Genomic DNA, 23,554 nt, shown 5'->3' with positions numbered 1-23,554 from the left:
CATATGTGTGCGTGCATGCAGTCACCACACACAGATGCACACACACAAACCCACTGTTCTCCTCCCCTCCCCTCCTCTCTCCTCTCCTCCCCTGCCCACTATTGCCCCAATATTTTTTTAGTGTTTTAAATAAGAATCAAAGGAAGCAACCATTTCTGCAGAGCACAATGTCCAGTGTCTTCAACGACTAGTGTTCCACAAACGTTCTTCAAATGGAGCTCCATGAAACATCCCAGCTCTTAACATGGAATAAAAGCAGGATAAGATTGATAATGAGACTGCAGGCTATAGATTCCCCAGGATGAGTAGAACCTTCTAGAATTTGATAACCAGGACAAGTGGACACTAATCAATGTGTTCAGCCTCTAAAGCTTCTGACATGCTCCTTCTAAGGATGAAGTTACGCAGAGAGTGACAGAATTTGAAAATTCAACTTGAGCTTTTAATTCTGAGAACCAAAACGAAGTATCACAATGGTCAGGAAAAATCCCCTTCCACCAAAAATTATTTGAAATGCAAAGGAAGTTCCCAAATGAACCGTCAATTCTGAATTCCCCTCAGTTCCAGAAGGACTCGGCACACTGTTAGAACTCAAAGCTAGAATAAGGCATGGACCTGCTTACATTATTTAAGGACCACATTGTGTTGAAATTGGGGTGGGGGTAACAATGTCAACTTTATTTCCCTTGGATGAGTAATGCATTGAACCTCTTTAAAAATCTAGGGAAATGTGTGTGTGTGTGTGTGTGTGTGTGTGTGTGTGTGTGAGAGAGAGAGAGAGAGAGAGAGAGATACATTCCCAAACTGGTGATGCTAAAGATAGCTGCCACTGTAACTTGATATATAGCATTGATTGAACCTTGGCAAATACCTAGAAAACTATTGTATGCACTAACAAAATGCATCTGTTTCTTTTCACCTTCAATTATTTCATTTGCTCGCTGACCCACCCATCCTCCCCCCCCCCAAAAAAACGTAATTTGGCTAGAAATTTCCAAAGAGGTCACACAAAAGATAATCTAAAATTGAAAAGAGGGAACTCCCTTTTTTTAAAAAAAAAAATCAGATGTATTCAATCGGCGGAGAGGAGAAAACCGTTTGATTGCGAGTATGGTAAAATAATAATATGGATGGTTCACAACCATCAAAGAAAAAGAATAGAATTTTTAAAAAATCTGCAAAACTTTAACAAAAATAAAATAAAAATAAAAGATGGTAGGCACAAGTCTCCCTGGTAAAGAGTTTGGACTGATCCATTGTGATAGGACAACTTTTTATTTTATTTTATTTTATTTTTATTTTTGTCCGAAGAGTGATTCTGCCTGGAGGATACTTTCTTTTTCTTTTTTCAATTTTTTCTTGCCCTATAGATGACCTTGAGAGCTCCATCTTGCCTTTGGTGGGGGATAGGAAAGGTCTATGCAATCTTCCAGCGCTGTCATCCTTAACTCTGATGAGCACTTAAACATAAATAAAAACAGCTTTTCCCTCCTGACTCGTCCTAACAAGGCCTAGATGGGCCTCCTCTTAATCCGAGGGATTTCTGAAGCTTTTAGTTCTAACTAAAGTAATTTGTAAGACCGTCTGTGATGCTGCCAACTCCGTGGTGACTGAAGTTTTTTGGTGGGTTCCCAGCCAGCTAATTAAAACCACGAGTTGGAAGGAACCATTCAAATGGAGGTGTGTGTGTGTGTGTGTGTGTTTGTGTGTGGACGTGCACACACATGTGCGAGCATCAGGAAAAGAAATCTCTTTGAATCGCATGTTGATGAAATTGTTTCCAAAACTGCTTTTTGGAAGGACTTACCATTGGCACACGTATCCTGAGAAACACGACACGGGATAATACAATCCTTACCCACGCCAGAAACGGACACCCTACCTTGTGAAGGATGGGAAATCTATTCCCAAGCCAGCAGGGCTCAGAGGAGAAATATCAGCCTTTTTGAATTCTCCGAGGCAGTTAAAATGAGCAAAATGCAAATTTTCTTTCTTTTTCTTCTTTACCGGCAAATCTATTAATCGTTTGTCACAGGAAACCCAAGATTAGACCCAGAAATAAAAGATTAAGGATGGATTAAGGACGTATGATTAATTCAAATTCCCAAATTAAGCAATCCTGAAAAGTTTCATGGGATTTCAGACTAATTCAGATGGCTGGGTGACAAGGTTGGGTTGGGTTTGAACTCAACAAATAGACCTTATAAGATAATTGCAACAAAGCTGACAGAGGCTGTATAAATCAACTTGTGTGAATGAAGAAATGATCATGCCTAACTTCTAAATAATAATAATAATAATAATAATAATAATATTTATTTCTCTTTTCCCTCCCACCTTCCAACCACAACCCACCAAGTTGTGGTAGGTACCTGAAGATGATTGTTTAGGGGCTCAGATGCCTCTCAGATCATTTTCAGATTGTCACTGTGTTTCAAAACAGGACTGGACCAGTCCTTCACCCACCCATAGAGACAGAGGTGGCCTTCAGCAGGTTCTGACCGGTTCTGGAGAAATTTTGAGTAGTCTGGAGAACCGGCCAATACCAGCTCTGACTGGCCCTGCCCTCATCTCTTCTCTGCCTCCCATCGAGTCCCAGCTAATCGGCTGGGTCTTCTTTGGTTGTCCTGCACAGGAGAACGGAGCTGGAAAGCAGGTTAGTGGGGTGGGGAGGGAATGGGGATTTTGCAGTATCCTTCCCCTGTCACACCCACCAAGCCACACCCATAGAACCGGTGGTTAAATTTTTTGAATCCCACCACTGCATAGAGAGTCATCCAAGTGCAGAGATGGTCAAATAAGATGATAGAATAGAGTAGAATAGAATATAACTTTATTACAATCTTAGACCAGAAATAGACATCACTATTTACAATATATATATAAAAATACTGACACATTATAATACATTAATAGTGGATAAAAACATCCATTAAGAAAATGCATGTTCTCAAACAGTTAGGGGAACTCCCTGGTTTATATGACTGGAGAGCCAATAAGTATGTGTGTAAATATCATTTTCCAAAGATTGTTCTATCTCCAAAAATAATAAGATGATTAAGGACTTTGACATTAAAACAAATGAAACACGGTTGGCTAGTTTCATGAAAATAAGGACTAGGAGTGACATGATAGCAGTTTCCAATACTTGAGGGGCTGTCACAGAGAAGAGGAGGTCAACCTATTTTCCAAAGCATGAGAAGGCAAGACAAGAAGCAAAGGATGGAAACTAATCAAGGAGAGAAGCAACTAGAGGTAAGGAGAAACTACCTAATGGTGAGAACAATAAGCCAGTAGAACAGCTTCCTTCCTGAAGCTGTAGGTACTCTATCACTGGAAGCTTTTAAGAAAAGACTGGACAGCCATTTGTCTGGAATGATATAAGGTCTCCTGCTTGAGCTGGAGATTAGACTAGAAGTCTTCCAAAGTCCGTTCCAATTTTATTATTTTGCATTCTGCATTCTATTCTGTATTCTTCCAACTTGAGTAGTCATTTTCCATTCTGCATAGTCATGGACAGGAAAAAGTGAGAAGACCGGAGGAAGATACCAACTCAGACCATGGGTTGAAATGTGATCAACATCAGCTTTCCAGGTTAAATGGTAGAAGTTTCTCCAACTTCGATGCAGGTGCTGGAGACCAGATTTAGGACTTTTTATGTACCCATCAGATATTCTATCCCTCAGCTAAGCTGTTACTTATCCTTAGTAAGCCAGTTTTTCCTATATACCAGACACAAGATCCACAGTGGGGAACAGCAATAGGAGTGTTGTTAAATGGCCGTGCAAACTCTTGTTGCCTTTAAAACTAATGTGGGCCAATGACGAAATGAAACACAAATATATAATCCATGCAACGTGATTCATTCCCATTCCGGAGAACACATGTTTAAACAGATGTCTGCTAAATGGAAACTACAACATAGTTTAAGGGATTATTTAAAGCAGCAGCATTGAAAAGGTAGGGAGCGAAACATTTGGGTGGAGGGTTGTGAAGAGTTGAAGGGAAGATTTATTGACGTTCTGCTTAGCTTGGTGTTTTCCATCTGTCTTCGCGGCTGGCAAAATGGTGTCTCCTCTTGAGCTCAGCTCTTGAGGAGGATGAGTTGAAATGTTCTGCTTCTTCTTCCTCCGTGCAGAAAGATAAGAGAGGTGCAAACAACCACTCCACGGGTTTATGCATTGCCCCAAGATGAGGTAAGGTGGATCATTGGCTCACCTCCAAGATCAGAGGGGGAAAAAAACTCTGAATTCTGCAGGGGAGATTTGAGCCTCGTAGCCTTATGGAAAGTCCAATCACTTCTGCAATTGAATCCTTTCACGTGCTCCTCTGGACAGGGCAAAATGGAATTTTCTAGTCTGGTATGAACATCTGTGCAGCCCAATCCTTCTGGCCATTAAAAAAAACACACACACACAATTAAAACCACCCTCTTATGCCAGAGTTTGAACCCAAACTGATAGCTTAATAACATCGATTTAGAATGGGTTGCTTAATACGGTATGTTGCTCTTTTATTTTATCCAGGATATTTACGATCCCTAGTTTTGTGTGGTGTGGTGTGAGGGAAGATATACTTCGTCTTAGCTGTAGGGCGCTAAGGTAGAAAAAATGAAATGAGAGGGAGGGCAGGAAGAAAGGAAGAGAGAAGGGGAGAAAGGAGTGAGTGAGGGAATGAAGGAGGGCAGGAAGACTGGCAGGCAGGCAAGCAAGCAGCAGGTAAGTAGGAAGGAGGGAAGGAAGGAAGGGAAGAAGGTGGGAGGAAGGACAGAGGGAAAAAAGAAAGAAAAAGAAAGAAAGAAAAAAGAAAGAAAGAAAGAAAGAAAGAAAGAAAGAAAGAAAGAAAGAAAGAAAGAAAGAAAGAAAGAAAGAAAGAAAGAAAGAAATAAATTAGGGATAATGCACAGACCAAATGCATCATGACTAAAGTCAGCCTAACAATTTTGGCAGCCGACGCAGAAATATCCTTCTTTCCCCCCAGCAATAACAATGCACCTCCCGCCAACTGAGTTGCAAACAATTCGCTGCCCTTTCATGACATCCGAGACCACATTTTGCCCAGAGATAAGTCAGCTCAGTGTCCCTCCTGAATAAGAGCGCTGAAAAATCATTCAAATAGCCTTTGGCCATTCGCGTTTCTGCAAAGGAGCTTGGGCATGTTCCCTTTCAAGCATTGATTTCCCAGATCTACACAAGCTCTTGGAGATAAACATTCATTTTTATGAATGGTATTTTATTTCAGAAGGAGGCGATAAGCTTCCTCTTTGGCTTGACACTTCAGCGCTGTCCATACAATCAAAGTCAGCTTAGTGGGACCCTCACCATCAAGAAGGGGGCCCCCACGAAGTGTCTCTTGGCCTTTCAGATGGACTATGTTGATTGATTGATTGATTGATTAATTAATTAGAGGCTGTTATTGCCAGAGGCAAACTCCTAGCAAATCTTCCCTCCCCATCCCAAGGTGCATGAAAACAAAACAATCCCTTACACACAAACCTTAGTTCCACTGCCTAAAATAATAACTCAACCTCCTGCCAGGGGGAAACAGCACTTCCTGCGAGTGTTTCAACTCAACAGGCTCCCAAAAATAGCCGAGAGACTCTTCGCACCTGCACTGCTCCACATTTCCTCACTCACAACAAGGAGATTAATGGACTCCATTCAGCACGGACCTTTCGTGACCCCCCATTTGGGGAGAGGGGGGATCCTGAGGAAATAGTTTGTGAATCCAGATCTTGATAAACACTTGATTCTTTGCGATATATTCCAAACTTAGGATTGTAACAAAAAAAAGGAAAGGTCTTTCCGTGTTTTTCAGAGGTGCAGTCAGATATTCTGAGTGAGGTCTACAACAACTCACCATGGCCAATTCGCCATGGCCAACTCATGGTGGTCAACTCACCACAGCCAACTCACCATGGTCAACTAATGGCAGCCAACTTACCATGGCCAACTCGCCATGGCCAATTCACCATGGCCAACTAATGGTCGCCAACTTATCATGGCCAACTCACCATGGCCAATTCACCATGGCCAACTAATAGTAGCCAACTTACCATGGCCAACTTGCCATGGCCAACTTGCTGTGGGACAAAAGTTAACTAATATCAAAGAAACAGTGGAATAGAATCATTAAAGAAAGTCAAAGGGACAAAATGAGGTGCAAATGACAAAAATTAAAACAATTTTTAAAATTACTTTCAATAATTACATTGAATTGTTGAAATGTCTTGCAGCAAGTTGGCTGTGGTGAGTTGACCATGGTGAGTTGTCCATTCCCTTCTGAGTGGGGGCAATGGATTGTAGAAGACCCTGAAGATCAGAAAAGAAAGGGATGAAGTTGGTGGAGCTTTTCTGCACAGAACGAGTCATGGAATCCTTAATGCCACTTCATGCGAACCAGGAATCTGTCATAACTTCAAAGGTTGCTAAGCGATCACTCGTAAACTGAGGACTACTTGTATAGGCGGTAACCAAGGTTGTCTGTTCAAGGAAGGTAGCAAAGAGATGGGCTGGGACCACAGGTGATGCCTGTAAAAAGGAATTGTGGGTTTTAGCACTGGTGATGTTATCTAGTTGGGTTATGAAACATCTGCAAGAAAACAACCAAAGTCACAGAGCACCACCAAGGACCCCACAATCATGGTTTATGTAGTCACCAAGTTGAGCTTTTTGAGTCTTCCTGCAAATGCCCCAGCAAAAGGTATGTCAGAATTGTGAGGATCAATGTTTGGTTATATCAAACCTAGATGTCCTTCATTTAAGACTCTGTCTCCCAGGGAGAAAGTACATTCTCCTGCTTTGGTCTCCGTTCAGAAATCCTCTCCTTTCTCCACATTTTTCTTGAGACAACCAAGCTCTTACACCTTCGTCTATTGCTACAACTATCAACCTCCCTTCTATGTCTGCCTGGTATATATACATGCATTTATTTAACCGTATGTCTCTGTTAATGTTACACTTTATTAGCTTATGGTTTTGTTTCACCAAGCTGTTAACCACTCAGTGGGAACATAGAGGTGGACTTTAAAAAATATGTAAGAAATAAATAACACTCAAAAAACAAACTAAAAGAAACTTGGGCAAAGCCCCCATTGAAGTGGTTAAAAATAAAAACGAGGCTTTTGAGGCCATTGGCAAGACTCCCTTGCCCAAAAATGCCTGTTTTGGAAAGTGTAGCTGAGGTCCACCACAGATCTTGAGGGCTGATGGGCTGGGAATTAACTGTGCCCCCAATGGAAACTATTTTGGAAACAGCAACATTGGGAGCTAAAAAGGAGAACGTCTGGCTCTGGATCACAGCTGTCTTGACTAAGGAAGCCCAAAGCATTCTGGGACAATGGACATTTTAAATCAGGGTCTCAACCTTGGCAACTTTAAGCCTGGAGGACTTCAACTCCCAGAATTCCCCAGCCAGCTTTGCATTCTGGGAGTTGAAGTCCACCAGGCTTAAAGTTGCCAAGGTTGGAGACCCCTGATTTAGATCATCATTCAACCATCCAACCTGGCTGTTGGGTTTTTCCAAATGGGAAAGTCTATAAGGATTCCACACAAAATCTCTCCTTTCTTGGATATGTTTCTCTGTGTGATTTCACAGAGGGAAGTATGAACCACAATCAACATGGGAGGCTGCTTTTAATTCAAATGTAATTTAAGGAGCAAGTCAGCTGTTGTTTGGAAGATGCAGACCAGAGGTCCAGAACAGAGAACAATATATTTGGAGATACAACCATCTTAGGGTTGGTTAACCCCCCATCCTTAAACTACTTTTTAAAAATCTTTGGATTTGAAAATTAACATGGATGGGAAGCTGAAAGCCTTCTTTAAGCCCAGTCTTTGTTTCCACAAATTCCTCTGGGATCCATGTTGGCATTCTTAGAAAATAACAAAAGTTGAATAAAACATTGGCCAGTTCTTTGTCTAGAAGTATGTCCATCCAGCCAAGAAAACAAAATCTAAAAGTAAGTTGAGAGATTAAAATATATCCTGGGAAACAACAGTGTGCACTTATTTATTTAGCTTACGGCATAGAGTACAAGGATTGTAGTAGTAAAAATATATAAAAGGAGCACATAATACTGTGGTCCATGCATGATGGAAATATATAGTCAATTTTGTAAGGTATGAGAGAGTGCAATCCAGAGAAATCTCTGAATCGATCTTCTGGAATATCAATGTTGAGTTTTGTGACTAGCCACATCTACCGGAGAAATAAATCTGTGTACAGGTGAATTCTTCTCATAGCAGCCAATTCTAACAAAGTGTCTGTGACAGGGCTTCAAAATTGACCAAGCCCATCAATGAAAATGTCCATGGAGTTTTTCAATCATCCAAGTCATGGTTGTCCCAAAGGTGTTTTTTAAAAAAGGCAAGTAGACTTTGTTTTTTGTTTAAAAACAACAAGAAGTTACTTGGGTGAGAAGCGAAATGTTTAAAAAACAGAACAAAAACTAAGTCCAATTGCCTTTTTAAAAACTACCTTTGGGACATCTGTGAAAATCTTTTGCCTTTTCTGGCTGAAAACAGGTCTTATCTCCAAAGCTCTCAAGTTTTCTATCACATTGGGTTGTCTGGTACCATATTGGACACATAAAGTGGCTTGGTGTTTCCAAAAAACTTCTCTTAATTCCCCACCATTGTTGGATCATCAGATAAAACTTAAGAAAAAAGGGTCCCAGACCTCCCCAAAATAAGTCTGTCCAACTTCTGAAAAAGTATGAGTCATTGTTTAGAAGTGGAAAGATTTGGCCCGTTATGGGGCAGTGGAGCCAAGAGCAAAGTCTCCACCCCTCAAAGGCCTAACTAAATATTTCTCACTAATTATAAAGTCTAAAGGAGATGGAATTAAAGATTGTTTTGCAGTTGAAAGCATCATTTGCAAAGGGTAAACTAACTTCTCCCAACAGGATGCCTGCCTCTTCTTATTTATAATGAGTTTGTAACTCTTCATGCCAAGCTACATATGCATAATTAAGTTTGGGAGGCAGGGCCCTATTTTTTAAAAAATAAAGGCACACTTGAGTTTCAGATAAAATAAAGTAGAACTGTTTATCGATAGATTAAAAATAGGTGATAATTGGGGGTTCACAAAGCCACGTCTAATTACACTAAAAACAAAGCACAGGTGATAACTGGGGAATTTATTTATGCTTTGAAAATTGATTTATGAATATGATACAAGCTGGAACAGATTCATTCAACATAAAGAGGAAGGAAGGAAGGAAGGAAGGAAGGAAGGAAGGAAGGAAGGAAGGAAGGAAGGAAGGAAGGAAGGAAGGAAGGAAGGAAGGAAGGAAGGAAGGAAGGAGGGAGGGAAGGGAAAGGAAGGGAAGGGAAGGGAAGGGAGAGAGAGAGAAAAACTTGGAGGGAACAATCTTGAGTACACAGCTCTGTTATTCATTTCACATCTTCTCTCTGATTAAATCTGACCTATTGAAATTAGGAACAGCAAATATAGGAATTTGTCTCCATTGTTGAGCTGAGACTTCACAAAACATTGTTTACAGAGTAAGTGGAAATAGAGTGGGATAAGGCCACACTGAAGAGGGGAAATCGCACTTCCATAATTAAATGCCAGAAACAGATCCCAAACAGGGGGTTGCAGTTTCACGCACAGGCACAATTCTTTAAAACCCAGATACTCTTCAGTTCAATCCACAATGGCAGAATTGAAGGCTACCAAAAAATAAAAAAAATAAAAATTCATGGCACCAAAACAAGATTTGGCCCAGACACAATAGCCAGACATGGTGAGGAAGAAGGATGTTATTCTGCTCTAGTCCAGTAGTCACCAACCAGCAGGCTGGGGACCATTGGTGGCCCGCGAGAAAATGTTGGTGGTCCTCAGAGAAATGTCCCCCCCCCAAAAGCACTCCCCCCAAAGCAATTAATCCAGGCTGCACAGGAAAACAAGGCTGGGCCACCCACTGGCCCCCACTCTTCGGCCAAGCGCAAACCTTACCTTGAGTAGAGCCACATGAGCTGGAAGTAGAAGGTAAGACCAATGGCGGGGAGGGGAATCTGCCCCAGGGTGGCTGGTTGACCTTGGTGGGAAAGTTGGTCCCCTATTCCAGAGCTGCAGTAGTCACAGGACTGGCCCTTTGGTCATCCTGGAGCAGCTCCTCCAGTGCATGGCAGGCCGGTGCACCCGGGTGGAGGAGCAGTTGCTCCAGGATGAGCAAAGGGCCAAATTCATATTAGTGGTCCGCGGGATTTAAAATTATGAGTCTGGTGGTCCCTGAGGTCCAAAAAGTTGGAGACCCCTGTTCTTGTCCAACCCCCCTCAAGCAGGAGATCCTATACAATTTGAGACAAGAGGCTGTTCGGTCTCGTCTTAAAAACTTCCAGTGTTGGAGCATCCTCAACTTCTAGAGGAAAGCTGTTCCATGGATTAATTGTACTAATTGTCAGGAAATTTCTCCTTGGTTCTAGGTTGCTTCTCTCCTTGATGAGTTTCCATCTGTTGCTTCTTGTCCTGCCTTCTATTGCTTTGCTGACCACCTCTTCTCTGGGGCAGCCCCTCAAATACTGGAACCCTGCTATCATGTCACCCATTACAGTCCAATCTTTTCCTTCGGACCACAACTGTCATTCCAAGGTCATAATCATTGGATGATTGACCACCTAATGATCTCAGTTTAGAGGGGATTCTCCCAAAAGCCCAATGTCACTCTGATTTTGCAGTTGTAAAAGTTCAATTTCAAGACATAGCAGGAGGCAAGGAAGGCCCACCGAAACAATCCTGTGATGACTGAGCGGGATCAACCTTCATGCAAGGAATTGTTTGAAAGATTAACGAAATGGCTACACATCGGGTGTGACAACCTTGAACAAGAGCAGCGTCTTTTAGGATGGTGGACAAAACGCAACCTTTTGTTACTGTTCCACACTTGCTGTGATTAATAGCCGTTTATAATAGTCCAAGGCCAATTATTCACAAATTGGTCTAATTCCTTTCAAAGCTAGCAACCACATGTGTTCCACCTTTGATGAGCTGGGATGGAACCCACATGTTTCCCTTTGGGGGGAAAAATGGAAATTGAGCTCAGTTTGATAACTAAGTAAAGATCTAAACTTTATTGGCCTTTTGTACCATAAACCACATTTTGTTACTTCGTCTTGTGTATCTTCTTGGGATTAAGGAGTTGTCTCCTTCAAGGTAAACAATAACCCTCTTCAATGAAAACTATGATTATTGTACAACACAGATGGATGTGCTATGATGCCAAGAGAAAGGGAGGTATGAACTTATCAGAAGCTCTAACCATCCTCAACTATGACATTTAAAGGCAACATATTAAAGAAGACAGAACTGAGATATGTTGGCTGGGTTCTGCCTTTGGGCTGGGTTTGATGGGAAGCATACCAGTTAGACAGGGGTTGCCAACCTTTTGGACCTCAGGGACCACCAAACTCATAATTTTAAATCCTGCGGACCAGAGACTCTGGGAAAATCCCCCAAAAAGTCTGCAGGAAAATCCCCCACCCTGTTTTCCTACCAATCGATCATTCTTTCTTTGGGATCGCAGGATACCATCTTCAGCTCCATTCTCGGGGAGACAGAGACTTTTGGCTTCATGCAAAGAAAGCAGCAGAAGCAGCAGAAGTCTTTCTTTCTCTGCCCCAAAGTCTGCCAGAAATGAGTCTTTGTGAGACTTTCTTGCACTGGCGCAGCCTCTTGGAGCAGGAGGCCTTGCAGGATCCCAAAGACTCATTTCTGGAGGAGTTTGGGGGAGAGAAAAGAAGACTTTTGCTGTTTTCCTTGCATGCAGCCAAAAGCAGAAGAAGAAAAAAGCAGAAAGAAGCAGCCCATTGGCCAAGCGAGGCACGTGGGGCAAGTGGGGCAAGTTCATTCCCTCCGCCATTGCTGCCACCCCTCACTACCTCGTGTTGTTCGCAATGCAAGCGATGCAAGCCTTGTGTTCCCGCGGGCCATGTGAGTGGCACAGCCTTGTGTTCCCGCGTAGCCTGGATTAATTGCTTTGGGGGTGACATTTCTCTGCGGACCACCAAAATTTTCTCACGGACCACCAGTGGTCCCTGGCCCACTGGTTGGCGACCACTGAGTTAGAGGGAGGTGTGTCTGTTGCATGAAAAAGATAAGTGATACGTCTTGATATATACAGGTAGTCCTCAATTAACAACAGTTGATTTATTGACCAACTGAAGTTACAATAGCCCTGAACAAAGGGGTTTGTGACCGTTTTTTCACACTTATGACCGTTGCAGCATCCTCATGGACATGTGATCAAAATTCAGATGCATGGAATTGGCTCATGTTTGTGATGGTTGGAGTGTCTCGCGGTCGTGTCATCTCCTTTTGTGTCCTTCTGACAAGCAAACTCAGTGGGGAAGCCAGATCTGCTTAACAACCTTAACTTAATAACTTAACTTATTAACCATTGTCTCTCCGAGCAACAGAAATGTTTGGCTCGATTGCAGTCGTAAGTTGAGGATGACCTGTAATATGGGGGGGGTTGACTCTAGAAACGAAAGGCCCGTGTCCGTCCCATGACATCCAGATAGAAAACATTCTAAAAGAACCATGGTTGGGTCAACAGAGGTAGCCTTGATGCAAAAGTGGGATTCAGCAGGTTCTGACCAGTTCTGGAGAACTAGTAGTGGAAATTTTGGGTAGTTCAGAGAACCGGCCAATCCCACCTCTGACTGGCCCCGCCAACCCCATCTATTCTCCGCCTCCCACTGAGTCCCAGCTGATCATTGGCTGGGTCTTCTTTGGTTGTCCTGCACAGGAGAATGGAGCTGGAAAGCAGGTTAGTTGGGTGGGGAGGGAAGGGGGATTTTGCAGTAACTTTCCCCTGCCACGCCACGCCCACAAAGCCACGCCCACAGAACCGGTAGTAAAAAAAATTGATTCCCACCAGTGCCTTGATGGTCACGATAAGCAAAGACCAACAGAAACAAGGATGCTCTTTTGGGGGGGGGGGGGGATTTTGAAGAGTTTCATGATGTCCTTTTTTTTCTCCTTCTCAACTCGATCCCTGTTTCCGAACTTGAAAACAAGGTAGGTTTGGCTGTAAGCTGGTGACATTTTTCTCCTCGACAGCTGAAGGAAGTGTGCTGACCACCAGTCAGGATATCTGGAAATTGGCAGATCCTTTCCTTTCCTTGCTTTTCCTCCACCGAAAGTCAGTTGTTTACTCTACAAAAGCCGGTTTCTCCTTGACAAGTGTCCTAACCAGAGAAGCGATTGGCTTGGCTAACCGGAGATATTCTCGCAGAGACAAATCTCTGGCTTTCTTCTAAGGAAATGTTTGAGTTGTACCTTCCCTGCCGGAATTGAGCAGCCATGGCAATATTAATTCTGTGCTTAGAGACACTCACGTGTGTGCTTAGAACAGAGCAGCACGCAGACCACGTTAGAGGCTCAGTATTGTTGGAGAGAAATTGTAAGGTAATCAAGCAGTTGTATGGTCCTTGTAGTAGCTGTGCGGCAAACAACTTGATTCCAGCAGGGATAAACTTGCTCTTCAGACAAAAACATAGTAGCGAATGCAGTTCTCTGTACATTAGGAGAATACAATCAGTTATTTGGGAGTGCATAAAAATGTAAATCCGGTTAAAGCTCACCAAAGTGTCCTTTTATGTTTACTGCATGTGTGAACCATTCCTAGTTGGCTTGACAATCATCGGATTGGCCGCAGCCTATAGAATCCGGTGACACAACATTGTCAATGAGAAAAATCTTGCTCGACAAAAACTCAAACCAGCCGTCTTGTGCTAATTGCAATTACACAGTGTCTTTCAGCAACTCAGTGTAAACACAGCAGGGTCACTGGCTTGTATCTCTTGCTCCACTAATAAAACTCATCTCCTTCCCAGAACTGATTATCTGACAATGGTCAACTGCTTCCCAAATCATTGGCTCTCTTAGAGAGTTATCACCCTGGGCTTTCAAGAAATTCAGCAAAGACAGAGAGGAAGAGAAAGGCAAGCAGGCACTTCAAGATATTCCCATCACTGTCTTCCAAAGTGTCTTTAGGGTCATTCAATCCCGAGCTGATTAAATCACTACCAGAAGCAATGATTGTGTATACATCATGGAAAAGGATTGCCCACTTTCAACGGCTTGAGTGTGACTTATCTCAACCACCCATTTCTTGACTGATCCGTGTTCACACCTACTCATGAAAATGATCATCGGGACAATCTAGAATGGTAAATGTTCAGGGACCAGTTATCTTTGCCCAAAGGCATTTACGACAATTTGAAAAAAATGCAACAAACAAATATTAATATCTGTATTTATTAAATACAGAAATGCTTCTGAACAGATAGGAAGCAGTCACGTCCAGAGAAGGCAAAGAAAGAGGCCAAAAGAGATTCATAGAAACAGAGAAACCTCAACTTACAACTTTAACTGAGCCTGGAATAATGGCCGTAAGTCATTGTGGCTGCAAGTGGAGGCATCGTGTGACTGAACCTGATTCACTTTGGGTGTGATTTTTTTGCCATGGTCCTTAAGCGAACTCCACAGCCATCAAGCAAACACTGCAATTTTCCCTTTAATCTCATCCAGCTCCATTCCTCTTATGAATTGGGTGCTGATAGAAATTGTCTATTTGGGCTGCCTCATGTGACCCTCTCCATTGGGTTCTTCTTCATCAAAGGATTTAATTTTGGAATCAGAAGACCTCAGGCACAATATCAGAAGACCTCAGGCACTAACCCTAACCCTAACCCCCACACCCTCCTACACACAATCTATCCAAAAACTGTTCCACGAAGACTCCTCACATGTGTTTGCTTTTAAAATGCCTGTTCTTCTTTTCCTTTTTTTTCTTCCCAAAATGCATTCTTTTATATGTCTTTTTCAGCCACTGGTGATCTTAGAATCCAGTTCCGGTTTATACACTAGGCGGTCAACTTCACAGGAGAGGAAAAATCACAAAACACGTGCAGTGTTATCCTTTTAGGAATGTGTTCATCTGCTTTTAGAATTTGTAATTGCATTCAATTTTTTTTCAAAAAATGTTTATCCAATTCTCAAAAACTGCCCGGACATTTTCTCTGCAAAGTTTTTCAGAAGGGGTTGGCCATTTCTAGTTTCCTAGGCTCCAAGAAGGGGACTGGCTTGAGGTCACCCACTTGGCTTTGTGCCTAAGGCAGAACTGTAATTCACAGACTCCTGGTTTGCATCTTGGTACCTTCACAACTCCACCATGCTGGTTCTCTATTCAAATGTTACTGTCAACTCTGAAGCAAACCTGGCTGAAGCCATCTTGTGCTGCGTCATAGTTGCCACGAATTCTGAGAGGGGGAAGGGAGGGGAACTAGATAGTCAAAACAAAAAGTTTTCTTGTGGGAACCAAGGTCATCCCAACAGGTGGCAGTTGAAGGAAGGGAGGAGTGCCCAAGCAGCCTGCCAGCTACTTTTATTGGACAATGTGACTGGGGACATCTGGGGAGGGAAATATTTATTCTTTTAATTAGGGAAAAACCGAGGGAACTTTTAGAGTTGGCTTTCACTAGCTGTGCCAATATGATGTATCCAATAAACATGTTCTTTGAGGCATCTACCTGCCTCACTTCTGATTTTTGCAGATGCGTTACTCAGAATGCTGACAGTTCCATGCAGTCGTGGAGATTTTTACCTCCTGTTTTCTCCTGATCCCACCTACTCCTTGGAGGAAACTCCCAGCTCCCCCCACTCAAAGGCCAGAAAAACTCCTTCCTGTCTTGAACTTCTCCAACACATCTCGAGCAAAGCTAAATTGCTCCATCGAAAGCTCTCCTCCACTAAAGACAACGGATCCACTTGCAGGTTTCCTCTTCCAAGCTGAGGCTTCACCTTTTAATTACCATCTTCGCTGCAGGGAGGACTACAAAGGCAGTTCGCTGCGTGACCCACTCGTTGGCCTGTGAGGAGGCCAAGAAGGCGCTCAAAATGCCTTCTGCTTTCCAACCACAAGTTTATGAATCCCAGAACGTTCATCTGCTCAGGTCAGGCCGAGAGCTTGGCTGAAGTCGCCGTCCAACATTTTTCTCTGTCAGGCAACAGAAAGCAGTACAAAGAATCCAGCTGTTCGCCCTCAGCTTGCAGGCCCCTTAATTAAAACAGTGGAAAATTAGATAACTTCACAGATTCATCACTGCCACCACAAGCTGTCAAAATGGAAAGAAAGGAAGAAGGGGGGGAAATACAGAAAGAAAGGAAAAGGCAACCCTTTAGCGTTACCACCTAGGTTCTTGTTTATATTGGTAAGTAGTTGTCTCCACATTGTGGGTATGAGACCTTTTATCTTTTCATTAGTGTTTGAACCTCATTTGTGCATTCCCCACCACCACCAATCTGGGCCTAGAAACAAAGAAAGGAAAGGAGGAAGGGAAGGGAAGGGAAGGAGGGAGGAAGGGAAGTGGAAAGGGAAGGGAAGGGAAGGAAAGGAAAGGAGAAAGGAAGAGGAAAGGAAAGGAAAGGGAAGGAAGGGAAGGAGGAAAGGAAAGGAAAGGGAAGGGAAGGGAAGGAGGAAAGGAAGAGGTAAGGAAAGGGAAAAAAGGAAGGGAAGGGAAGGAGAAAAGAAAGGAAAGGGAAGGCAAGGGAAGGAGAAAGGAAAGAAAAGGGAAGGGAAGGAAAGGAGAAAGGGAAGGGAAGGAGGAAGGGAAGAGGAAAGGAAAGGAAAAAAGGGAAGGGAAGGAGAAAAGAAAGGGAAGGGAAGGAAGAAGGAAAGAAAAGGGAGGGAAGGAAAGGAGAAAGGGAAGGGAAGGAGGAAGGAAAGAGGAGAGGAAAGGAAGGGAAGGGAAGGAAAAAAGAAAGGGAAGGCAAGGGAAGGAGGAAGGGAAGAGGAAAGGAAAGGAGGAAGGGAAGGGAAGGGAAGGAGGAAGGGAAGTGGAGAGGAAAGGGAAGGGAAGGGAAGGAAAGGAGAAAGGGAAGAGGAAAGGAAGAAAAGGGAAGGGAAGGAGGAAAGGAAAGAGGAGAGGAAAGGAAGGGAAGGGAAGGAGAAAAGAAAGATAAGGCAAGGGAAGGAGGAAGGGAAGAGGAAAGGGAAGGAGGAAGGGAAGGAAGGGAAGGGAAGGAGGAAGGGAAGTGGAGAGGAAAGGGAAGGGAAGGGAAGGGAAGGAGGAAGGAAGTGGAGAGGAAAGGGAAGGGAAGGCAAGGGAAGGAGGAAGGGAAGAGGAAAGGGAAGGGAAGGGAAGGAGAATGGGAAGGGAAAAGGAAAGGAAAGGAAGAGGTGGAAATACCCCTCTCTGTGGCTATTTAAAGAAGGAAGTATTTATTTGTTAGGGTGACTTTCTCTGTTAGAGAAGACAGGTGTAATTTGTCCTTCCAGACTGATTATATTAATATTGCCTTTGGAGCTCTTCATGTCCCCAAAAACTGCAAAAAGAAAAAAAAAGCACCAAGGAAGTCTTTCACTTTTACACTTCTGATATATAACAATATTCACGGGTGTAGAGTTGTAATTGCAGGAATGTTCCAATCTCAGATGGCAAACCTCAGATAAAGAATGTTTCCAAGCAAATACAACTCAGGCAAACAAAGTCACTAATCTAAAGGAGGATTAGAGAGAGGAAGTAAACATATGTTAGACTTTAACTAGAGATAATTAATTGTATGGATTACTGTGCTAAACAGTAACGAAAGTTAAGCAGTAACCAAAGTTAACCAGTGATGGAGGATAACTAAAAATGTGTATAAATGCAAGACTAGACTCCAATAAAGATCATCATGATTCAGTTGTTCATGATCAAACAACTCGACTGCCTCGTCATTACAACAAGTGGCGCATGAACAGGGACCCTCTTACTTCATCCGGCAAGGATTTGGTGCACCTTCAACCCTTTGTGGTTTCTTCAACCTTTTGGTTTCTGTAAGTATGGAGTCTTCGCTTTCTGAGGAACAAAGGAAGCATGTAGATGAATTAGGCTATTTGTTGAAGAAAAATAATACCGAGGTACCACAGAGAAATTTCTTAAGGCTGGTCCAGGAGATTGAAGCTCAGTGCCTATGGTACCCAGAAAAGGGGTCTTTAAAATTAACTGATTGGGAACGTATTGGGAAAACGTTGCACACTGAACCTCGAGCAAAAATGGAAGTTTTGCATCTGTGGCATTTATGTAGGCATGCAATTGAAAAATTTGGTCACAATGAACTTTCTCTTTTAACACCTCCACCTTCACGTTATACTAATGCTGTCATTTGTCCCCCTTCTTCACCTGAATATATGTCTTCAATTCCCTCAGCTCCTGCAGATACAGGGCAAAAGCCTCCTGACTCTATTGTTCAGTCTTCTTTTCAGAAAATGGTAGAGACTTGTAAAAGGGATGCCTCTGTCTCAGGAACAGAACTTGCAGAATTACTGTCTGTTTGTCCAGTACAATATTGTCCTGGTCAGGGGCCACAGCTTGGACTGCAAGTAGCAGAATGGGAGGGTCTGCCTTATCAGATCTTAAGAGAGTTAAAAAAAGGCAGTTACAGACTATGGGATTAGTGGTAATTTTACAAGAGGACTTGTAGAAGGAATAAAAAATGTTTATACAATGATCCCTGAAGACTGGAAGCAAATATTTCGCATGATTTTAACATCCATGCAATATGTGGTTTGGGAGAGTGAATATATGAGACATGCTCAGGCTGCTGCTTTAGGAGGGGGAGGAGCATATACAGTTGAGCAGCTATTTGGTTCTGGACCATTTGGTACAATTCCTACTCAAGTTGTTCTTCCTCCAGCTACGTAAACTATTGTTTCTGAATGTGCCTTTCGTGCTTTCTTAAGGTACCCCAAGCTGGAGAACCTAGAGCAAATTTTTCAAACATTCGACAGAATGCCAATGAGCCTTATGCTGACTTTGTTGAGCGTCTGTCCAAAGCAATTAGACAGCAGTTTGATCATCAGGAAGCTGCTGGTGAACTTCTTCACCAGTTAGCTATTGAAAATGCTAATGCAGATTGTAAAAGAGCTTTACAGCCATTAAAGGCTACTGCTCATTACACTCTGGCAGATATGCTGCGAGTCTGCCAGGATATTGGATCACAAATTTATAAAATGCATATGTTAGCAGCTGCTATTCAGAAAGGACAGCGACCAATTTGGTAACTGTTTTAAGTGTAAGAAGCCTGGCCACTTTCAGAAGGACTGTCGTTCTACACCTTCTATGCCTCAAAATCGTCCTTCTAAGAAGTGCCCTATTTGTAAAAAGGGATTTCATTGGGCCAATCAATGTCGGTTTCGGTCGGGAAACTTGCCAATGGGTGTGGCACCCACCCAGAATCCAAAGCGTGCCTTTCCCATCACTCTGACTCCTCCAGCAGTCTCTCTCACTCCTCCCCAGCCACAGCCGGTAGCGCTGTGATCGATTTAATCACTCAAGAGGAAATTGAGTTTAAATTTCCCATGGAAGTTAAAATAGTTCCATCTCAATTTAAAGGTCCTCTTCCTTTGGGATTAGTTGGCTTAATTTTGCCTCGTTCTTCTGCACACAAAAAGGGCTATTTTGTTGTGCCTGGGGTAATAGATTCAGATTACACTGGTATCCTCATGATTCAGATTTGGGTGAATCTTCCTCAAGTTCTTCCTTGTAATTCTTCTGTTGCTCAATTGCTTCTTCTTCCATATGAAAATCCATCTCCTGGTATAGGTAATTGTGGGGATGCAGGATTTGGATCAACTTCTTTATCTGTAGGCTTACTTCATCAGCTGAACTCCTCTCGTCCTTTGTTAACGCTCTTCCTTAATAAACAACCATTTCAAGGGTTTATTGGATACTGGAGCTGATGCTACTGTCATCTTCTCTTTACAGTGGCCAGTACAGTGGCCAAAAACGACAGTTTCTTCATTGTGGGGAATAGGAGGTTCTACAGCTGCTTGGCAGAGTGTATAGCCTCAGACAAAATTCAAAAGGTAGAACCTTATACCTACTTAGGACATAGAATGTTGCACAATTTCTCCATTCCAATTCTTCCTGAATTACAAGCACGGGAATCATATACATTAGTACAATGGCAAAAATTACTTGGCATTATTAATTGGGCATGCCCATTCTTCTACACACGGGTTGTTGTTTTTTCCGCCTTTCTTATTTTTAATCCACTGAAGGCTGAAAACTTCCTTTCATAACTCAACTTTAGGGCTTCTGCAGGATCTTAAATCAGTGTCCCTGGGAGAATGACTTTGAGTGGGAGGCTGTCCTAGGCAAAAGTCTGCAAGAGTGAAATAGTGTGTGTGTTCGTGCTTGGGTGTGTGTGCGTGACGTTGATTTATTTGGGCCACCACAACCTTTGGTGGACAACAGCAAATTTTCAAAGATGGCATCCATGAAGATTCTATACCATTTAGAACAAGGGACTGCAACCTTGGCAACTTTAAGATTTGTGGGCTTCAACTCCCAGAATTCCTCAGCCAGCTGGTTGAGGAACTCTGGGAGTTGAAGTCCACAAGTCTTTACGTTGCCAAGGTTGGAGTCCCCTGATTTAGAAGATAGGTGGTTTTGCAACATCTAAGTGCTCCAATATCTCAGGGGCTGCCACAAATAAGAGGGGGTCAATTTATTTTCCAAAGCACCTGAGTGCAGGACGAGAAGCAACGGATGGAAACTAATCAAGGAGAGAAGCAACCTGGAATTAAGGAGGAATTTCCTCAGAGTGAGAACAATTCATCAGTGGAACAATTTATCTCCAGAGGTTGTGGGTGCTCCAATCGCTGGAGGCTTTTAAGAAGAGATTGGACAGCCATTTGTCTGAAATGCTATAGGGTTGGACTAGAAGACCTCCAAGGTCCCTTCCAACTCTGTTATGCTGTTATTCTTTTAGTAAATAGGACCCAATCCTGCCCTTTGTTCTTTGATATGCAAATGAGTAAGATTTCCTCTACATATCCACCATTTTTGATCAGAGATCCAAAAGGTAAAGGCATTAAGTGTTTCTGACCTAGGTTGCCTTCTAAATCTTAGCTGTTCCTTTGTACTTTTGACAGTCATTTTTACATGCCAAGCGTGTTTCTTTGAAGTCCCTTCCTGCCTTTGTAAAGTTGCTTCCGTTGGTGTGGGGGGAAGGAGAGCAATGGAAGCCCTTCTAGATCGGGAAGAGACACTTTCTGGCATCCAATACGCGTCAAATATATTCTGTGGACCTTCAAGTTTCACTCAGGTTTCTTTTCTTGTCTGTTCGTGTCATTGTTGTTTTCAGCTATTGTTTTCTTCTGAAGCCTTTGAAGGCTTCTGGAGACTTCATCTGAACTACCTTTGGGACAGCCCATCTGGAAAATGCTAATTTAAACCGAAACGGGAAAACAAGCAATGACTTTGTGTCTTTCACAGCTAACCTTTGATACTTGGAAATATATAAGCGAAAGGCCCCTCACGCATCATCACAACATCTCCAGAACCGTAAAGCCTACAAACTTGACATTTGGCATGTATCTTCCTCTCGGCTTCTAGGGGCTCACTAAGAAAGGATTTTTTGAAAGGACCCTCAGAATATTAGTATTTCGTATGTTATTATTATTATTAACATGCTCTGATGCTAAGTAGTTCGACTCCCCCTCCCCACCTGGAAAGAAATCTGTTCCAAATGCAAAACACAAGCGGAGGAGAGGAGCTTCCATTTCACTTTTTAGTTTCACAGCAGCAACCAGCAGCTTTAGTACAGAACAGTTGAGCTAAGCCACGCCCAGGCTCCTTGCTGTCTCCTTCTTGCACGCACACCAAATACTGTTTCAGTTTCCAAACAGCCCTCACTGACAGGACACTAGCCAGATGAATACTGATGGATACCGGTAGGCAGAATTTTCCTCCCCTTATTTTCTTCCCCCAAAACTAAGCCCGATCACATAGTTTCGTAGCGAAGCATGGATATCGAGCTAATACTTTAATAATGGAATTTTCCTGTTCAATGCCAGATCTTGTAAACCAGCACCCTGGAACAGGACTTTCTTTGGTGTGGGCCCCCCCACACACCCCACTGCATACAGAACAAATTTCCCCTTGAGATAAAGCAACAGTGACCTCCTGAAAAAATCGTATTTATTTACCTGGGTGTTTGAGGCTTCACTCAGGTATCCTCACTGCTATTCACACCTGTTGATTGATTTCTTCAGTCTGATGCACTTGTATTTATAAACCGAACACAAGTATGTAAATAGGCAGCTCTGTCTGGCCACATGTGAACAGTTCAGATGAAGAAACAAACCACAGGCCACATTGGCCAAATATAAAAGGCCGAGTTTTCAGCAAACAACCTGGCTGTCCTTTCTTTCTTTTAATCTCCCTTGTCTTACACGAGGCTTGTTTGGTTTGCAGCTAGGCAAGTCGCATTGCAGGGAAGTGATTCAGCAAAGACTTTGACTGACTTCGCTTTATTTTCTCTAATTCAACAAGTGCGTGTTTTTTTGTAAAAAAGGAAAAAAAAAACACCCACAGAGGATTAATGTAGAGATTAGAATAAAATGGAATTATAGGTTATGTGCCATTCTCTCTCTCTCTCTCTCTCTCTCTCTCTCTCTCTCTCTCTCTCTCTCTTAAATCAACTTTCACTGTGCAACAACCTGACAAGACAGGATTACTATGGGCTGGGACACCATATCATATTTCAGAATACTGAGAAAAAAATGAATTGCAAAAAAAAAAGTACATATATTTAACATCCCTATTTCCAACCTCCAGGAAAAGAAATATAGTATTCATGCAAATACACGCACACACATTCATTCTCATTCTCATTCTCATTCTCTCTCTCTCTCTCTCTCCCTCTCCTCCCTCCCTCCCTCCCTCCCTCCCTCCCTCCTCTCTCTCTCCCTCCCTCCGCCCCCTCTCTCATACACATACACACAGAGTATCTGGGAATATTGAGAATATTCATCCTCACCTAGCCACCTTAGAGAGACTGAACAGACAAATTGCATACAAAAAATATATATAAATAAATAGCAGAGCACAACCTCTTGCTAATTTTTTTTCCTTTTCCCAATTCGGTGCTTTCTGAAGGTTTTATCCATTACCATGAAGCATTTAGAAGGGTCTGGAGTTTATGAAGAGCCCAAACAATCTTTTGGGTTTTATCAGATTTTGAAGACAAATAAAGTACCTCCAGAATGAAGGACACAGGAAAAACTAGACTCTCGCTCTCCCCATCATTTTATTCACAAATATTCATCCAGAATGAGAAAAAGACTCCTCTAGATAATTCATGAAGTGTGCTCCTCTCTGGACAAGCCATGATGCATTGCATGGGAATCTAGATAAGCCGGATCAGGATTTTGCCAAGAGTTGCCCTCTAGCCATTTCCAGACCACCTAAGCAACACAGACGAAGGAATTGCTGTCTCCAGGTATATGGAGGACATCAACCTGAGAGGTATTAAAAGACTAGATGACCCCACCCCCCACCCCTTCCTCTCTTCCAAGCAAGCTGAGAGCCTTGGGAGATCTTAGACATAGTCTGGAACAGTATTTCTCCACCTTGGTCACTTGAAGAAGAAGTATGGACTTCACTTCCCAGAACTCAGGCTGACTGAGGGATTCTGGGAGTTGAAGTCCACACACCTCCAAGCTGCCAAGGTCGAGAAACCCCAGTCTGGAAAGAGCTGGCAAATACCCCCTGAG

At 42.8% G+C, this 23,554-nt stretch overlaps 1 long non-coding RNA gene across 1 annotated transcript; it reads right to left on the bottom strand.

Moving 5' to 3' along the window:
- Positions 1-14,249: 14,249 nt before the first annotated feature.
- On the bottom strand, positions 14,250-22,202 carry LOC148129796 (uncharacterized). The gene is made up of 2 exons (XR_015750569.1): positions 21,986-22,202; positions 14,250-16,066 (listed from the first exon to the last, which is right to left on the bottom strand). It is a non-coding gene; the product is annotated as an uncharacterized LOC148129796 (long non-coding RNA).
- Positions 22,203-23,554: the final 1,352 nt, after the last annotated feature.

This window comes from Notechis scutatus, chromosome 9 (assembly GCF_049901735.1).
Source record: "Notechis scutatus isolate UNSWTSFEM ecotype Mainland chromosome 9, rNotScu1.2, whole genome shotgun sequence".
Classification (NCBI taxonomy): domain Eukaryota; kingdom Metazoa; phylum Chordata; class Lepidosauria; order Squamata; family Elapidae; genus Notechis; species Notechis scutatus.
The sequence above is the reverse complement of the archived record's forward strand: the minus strand, read 5'-3'. Positions and strand labels throughout refer to the sequence as shown.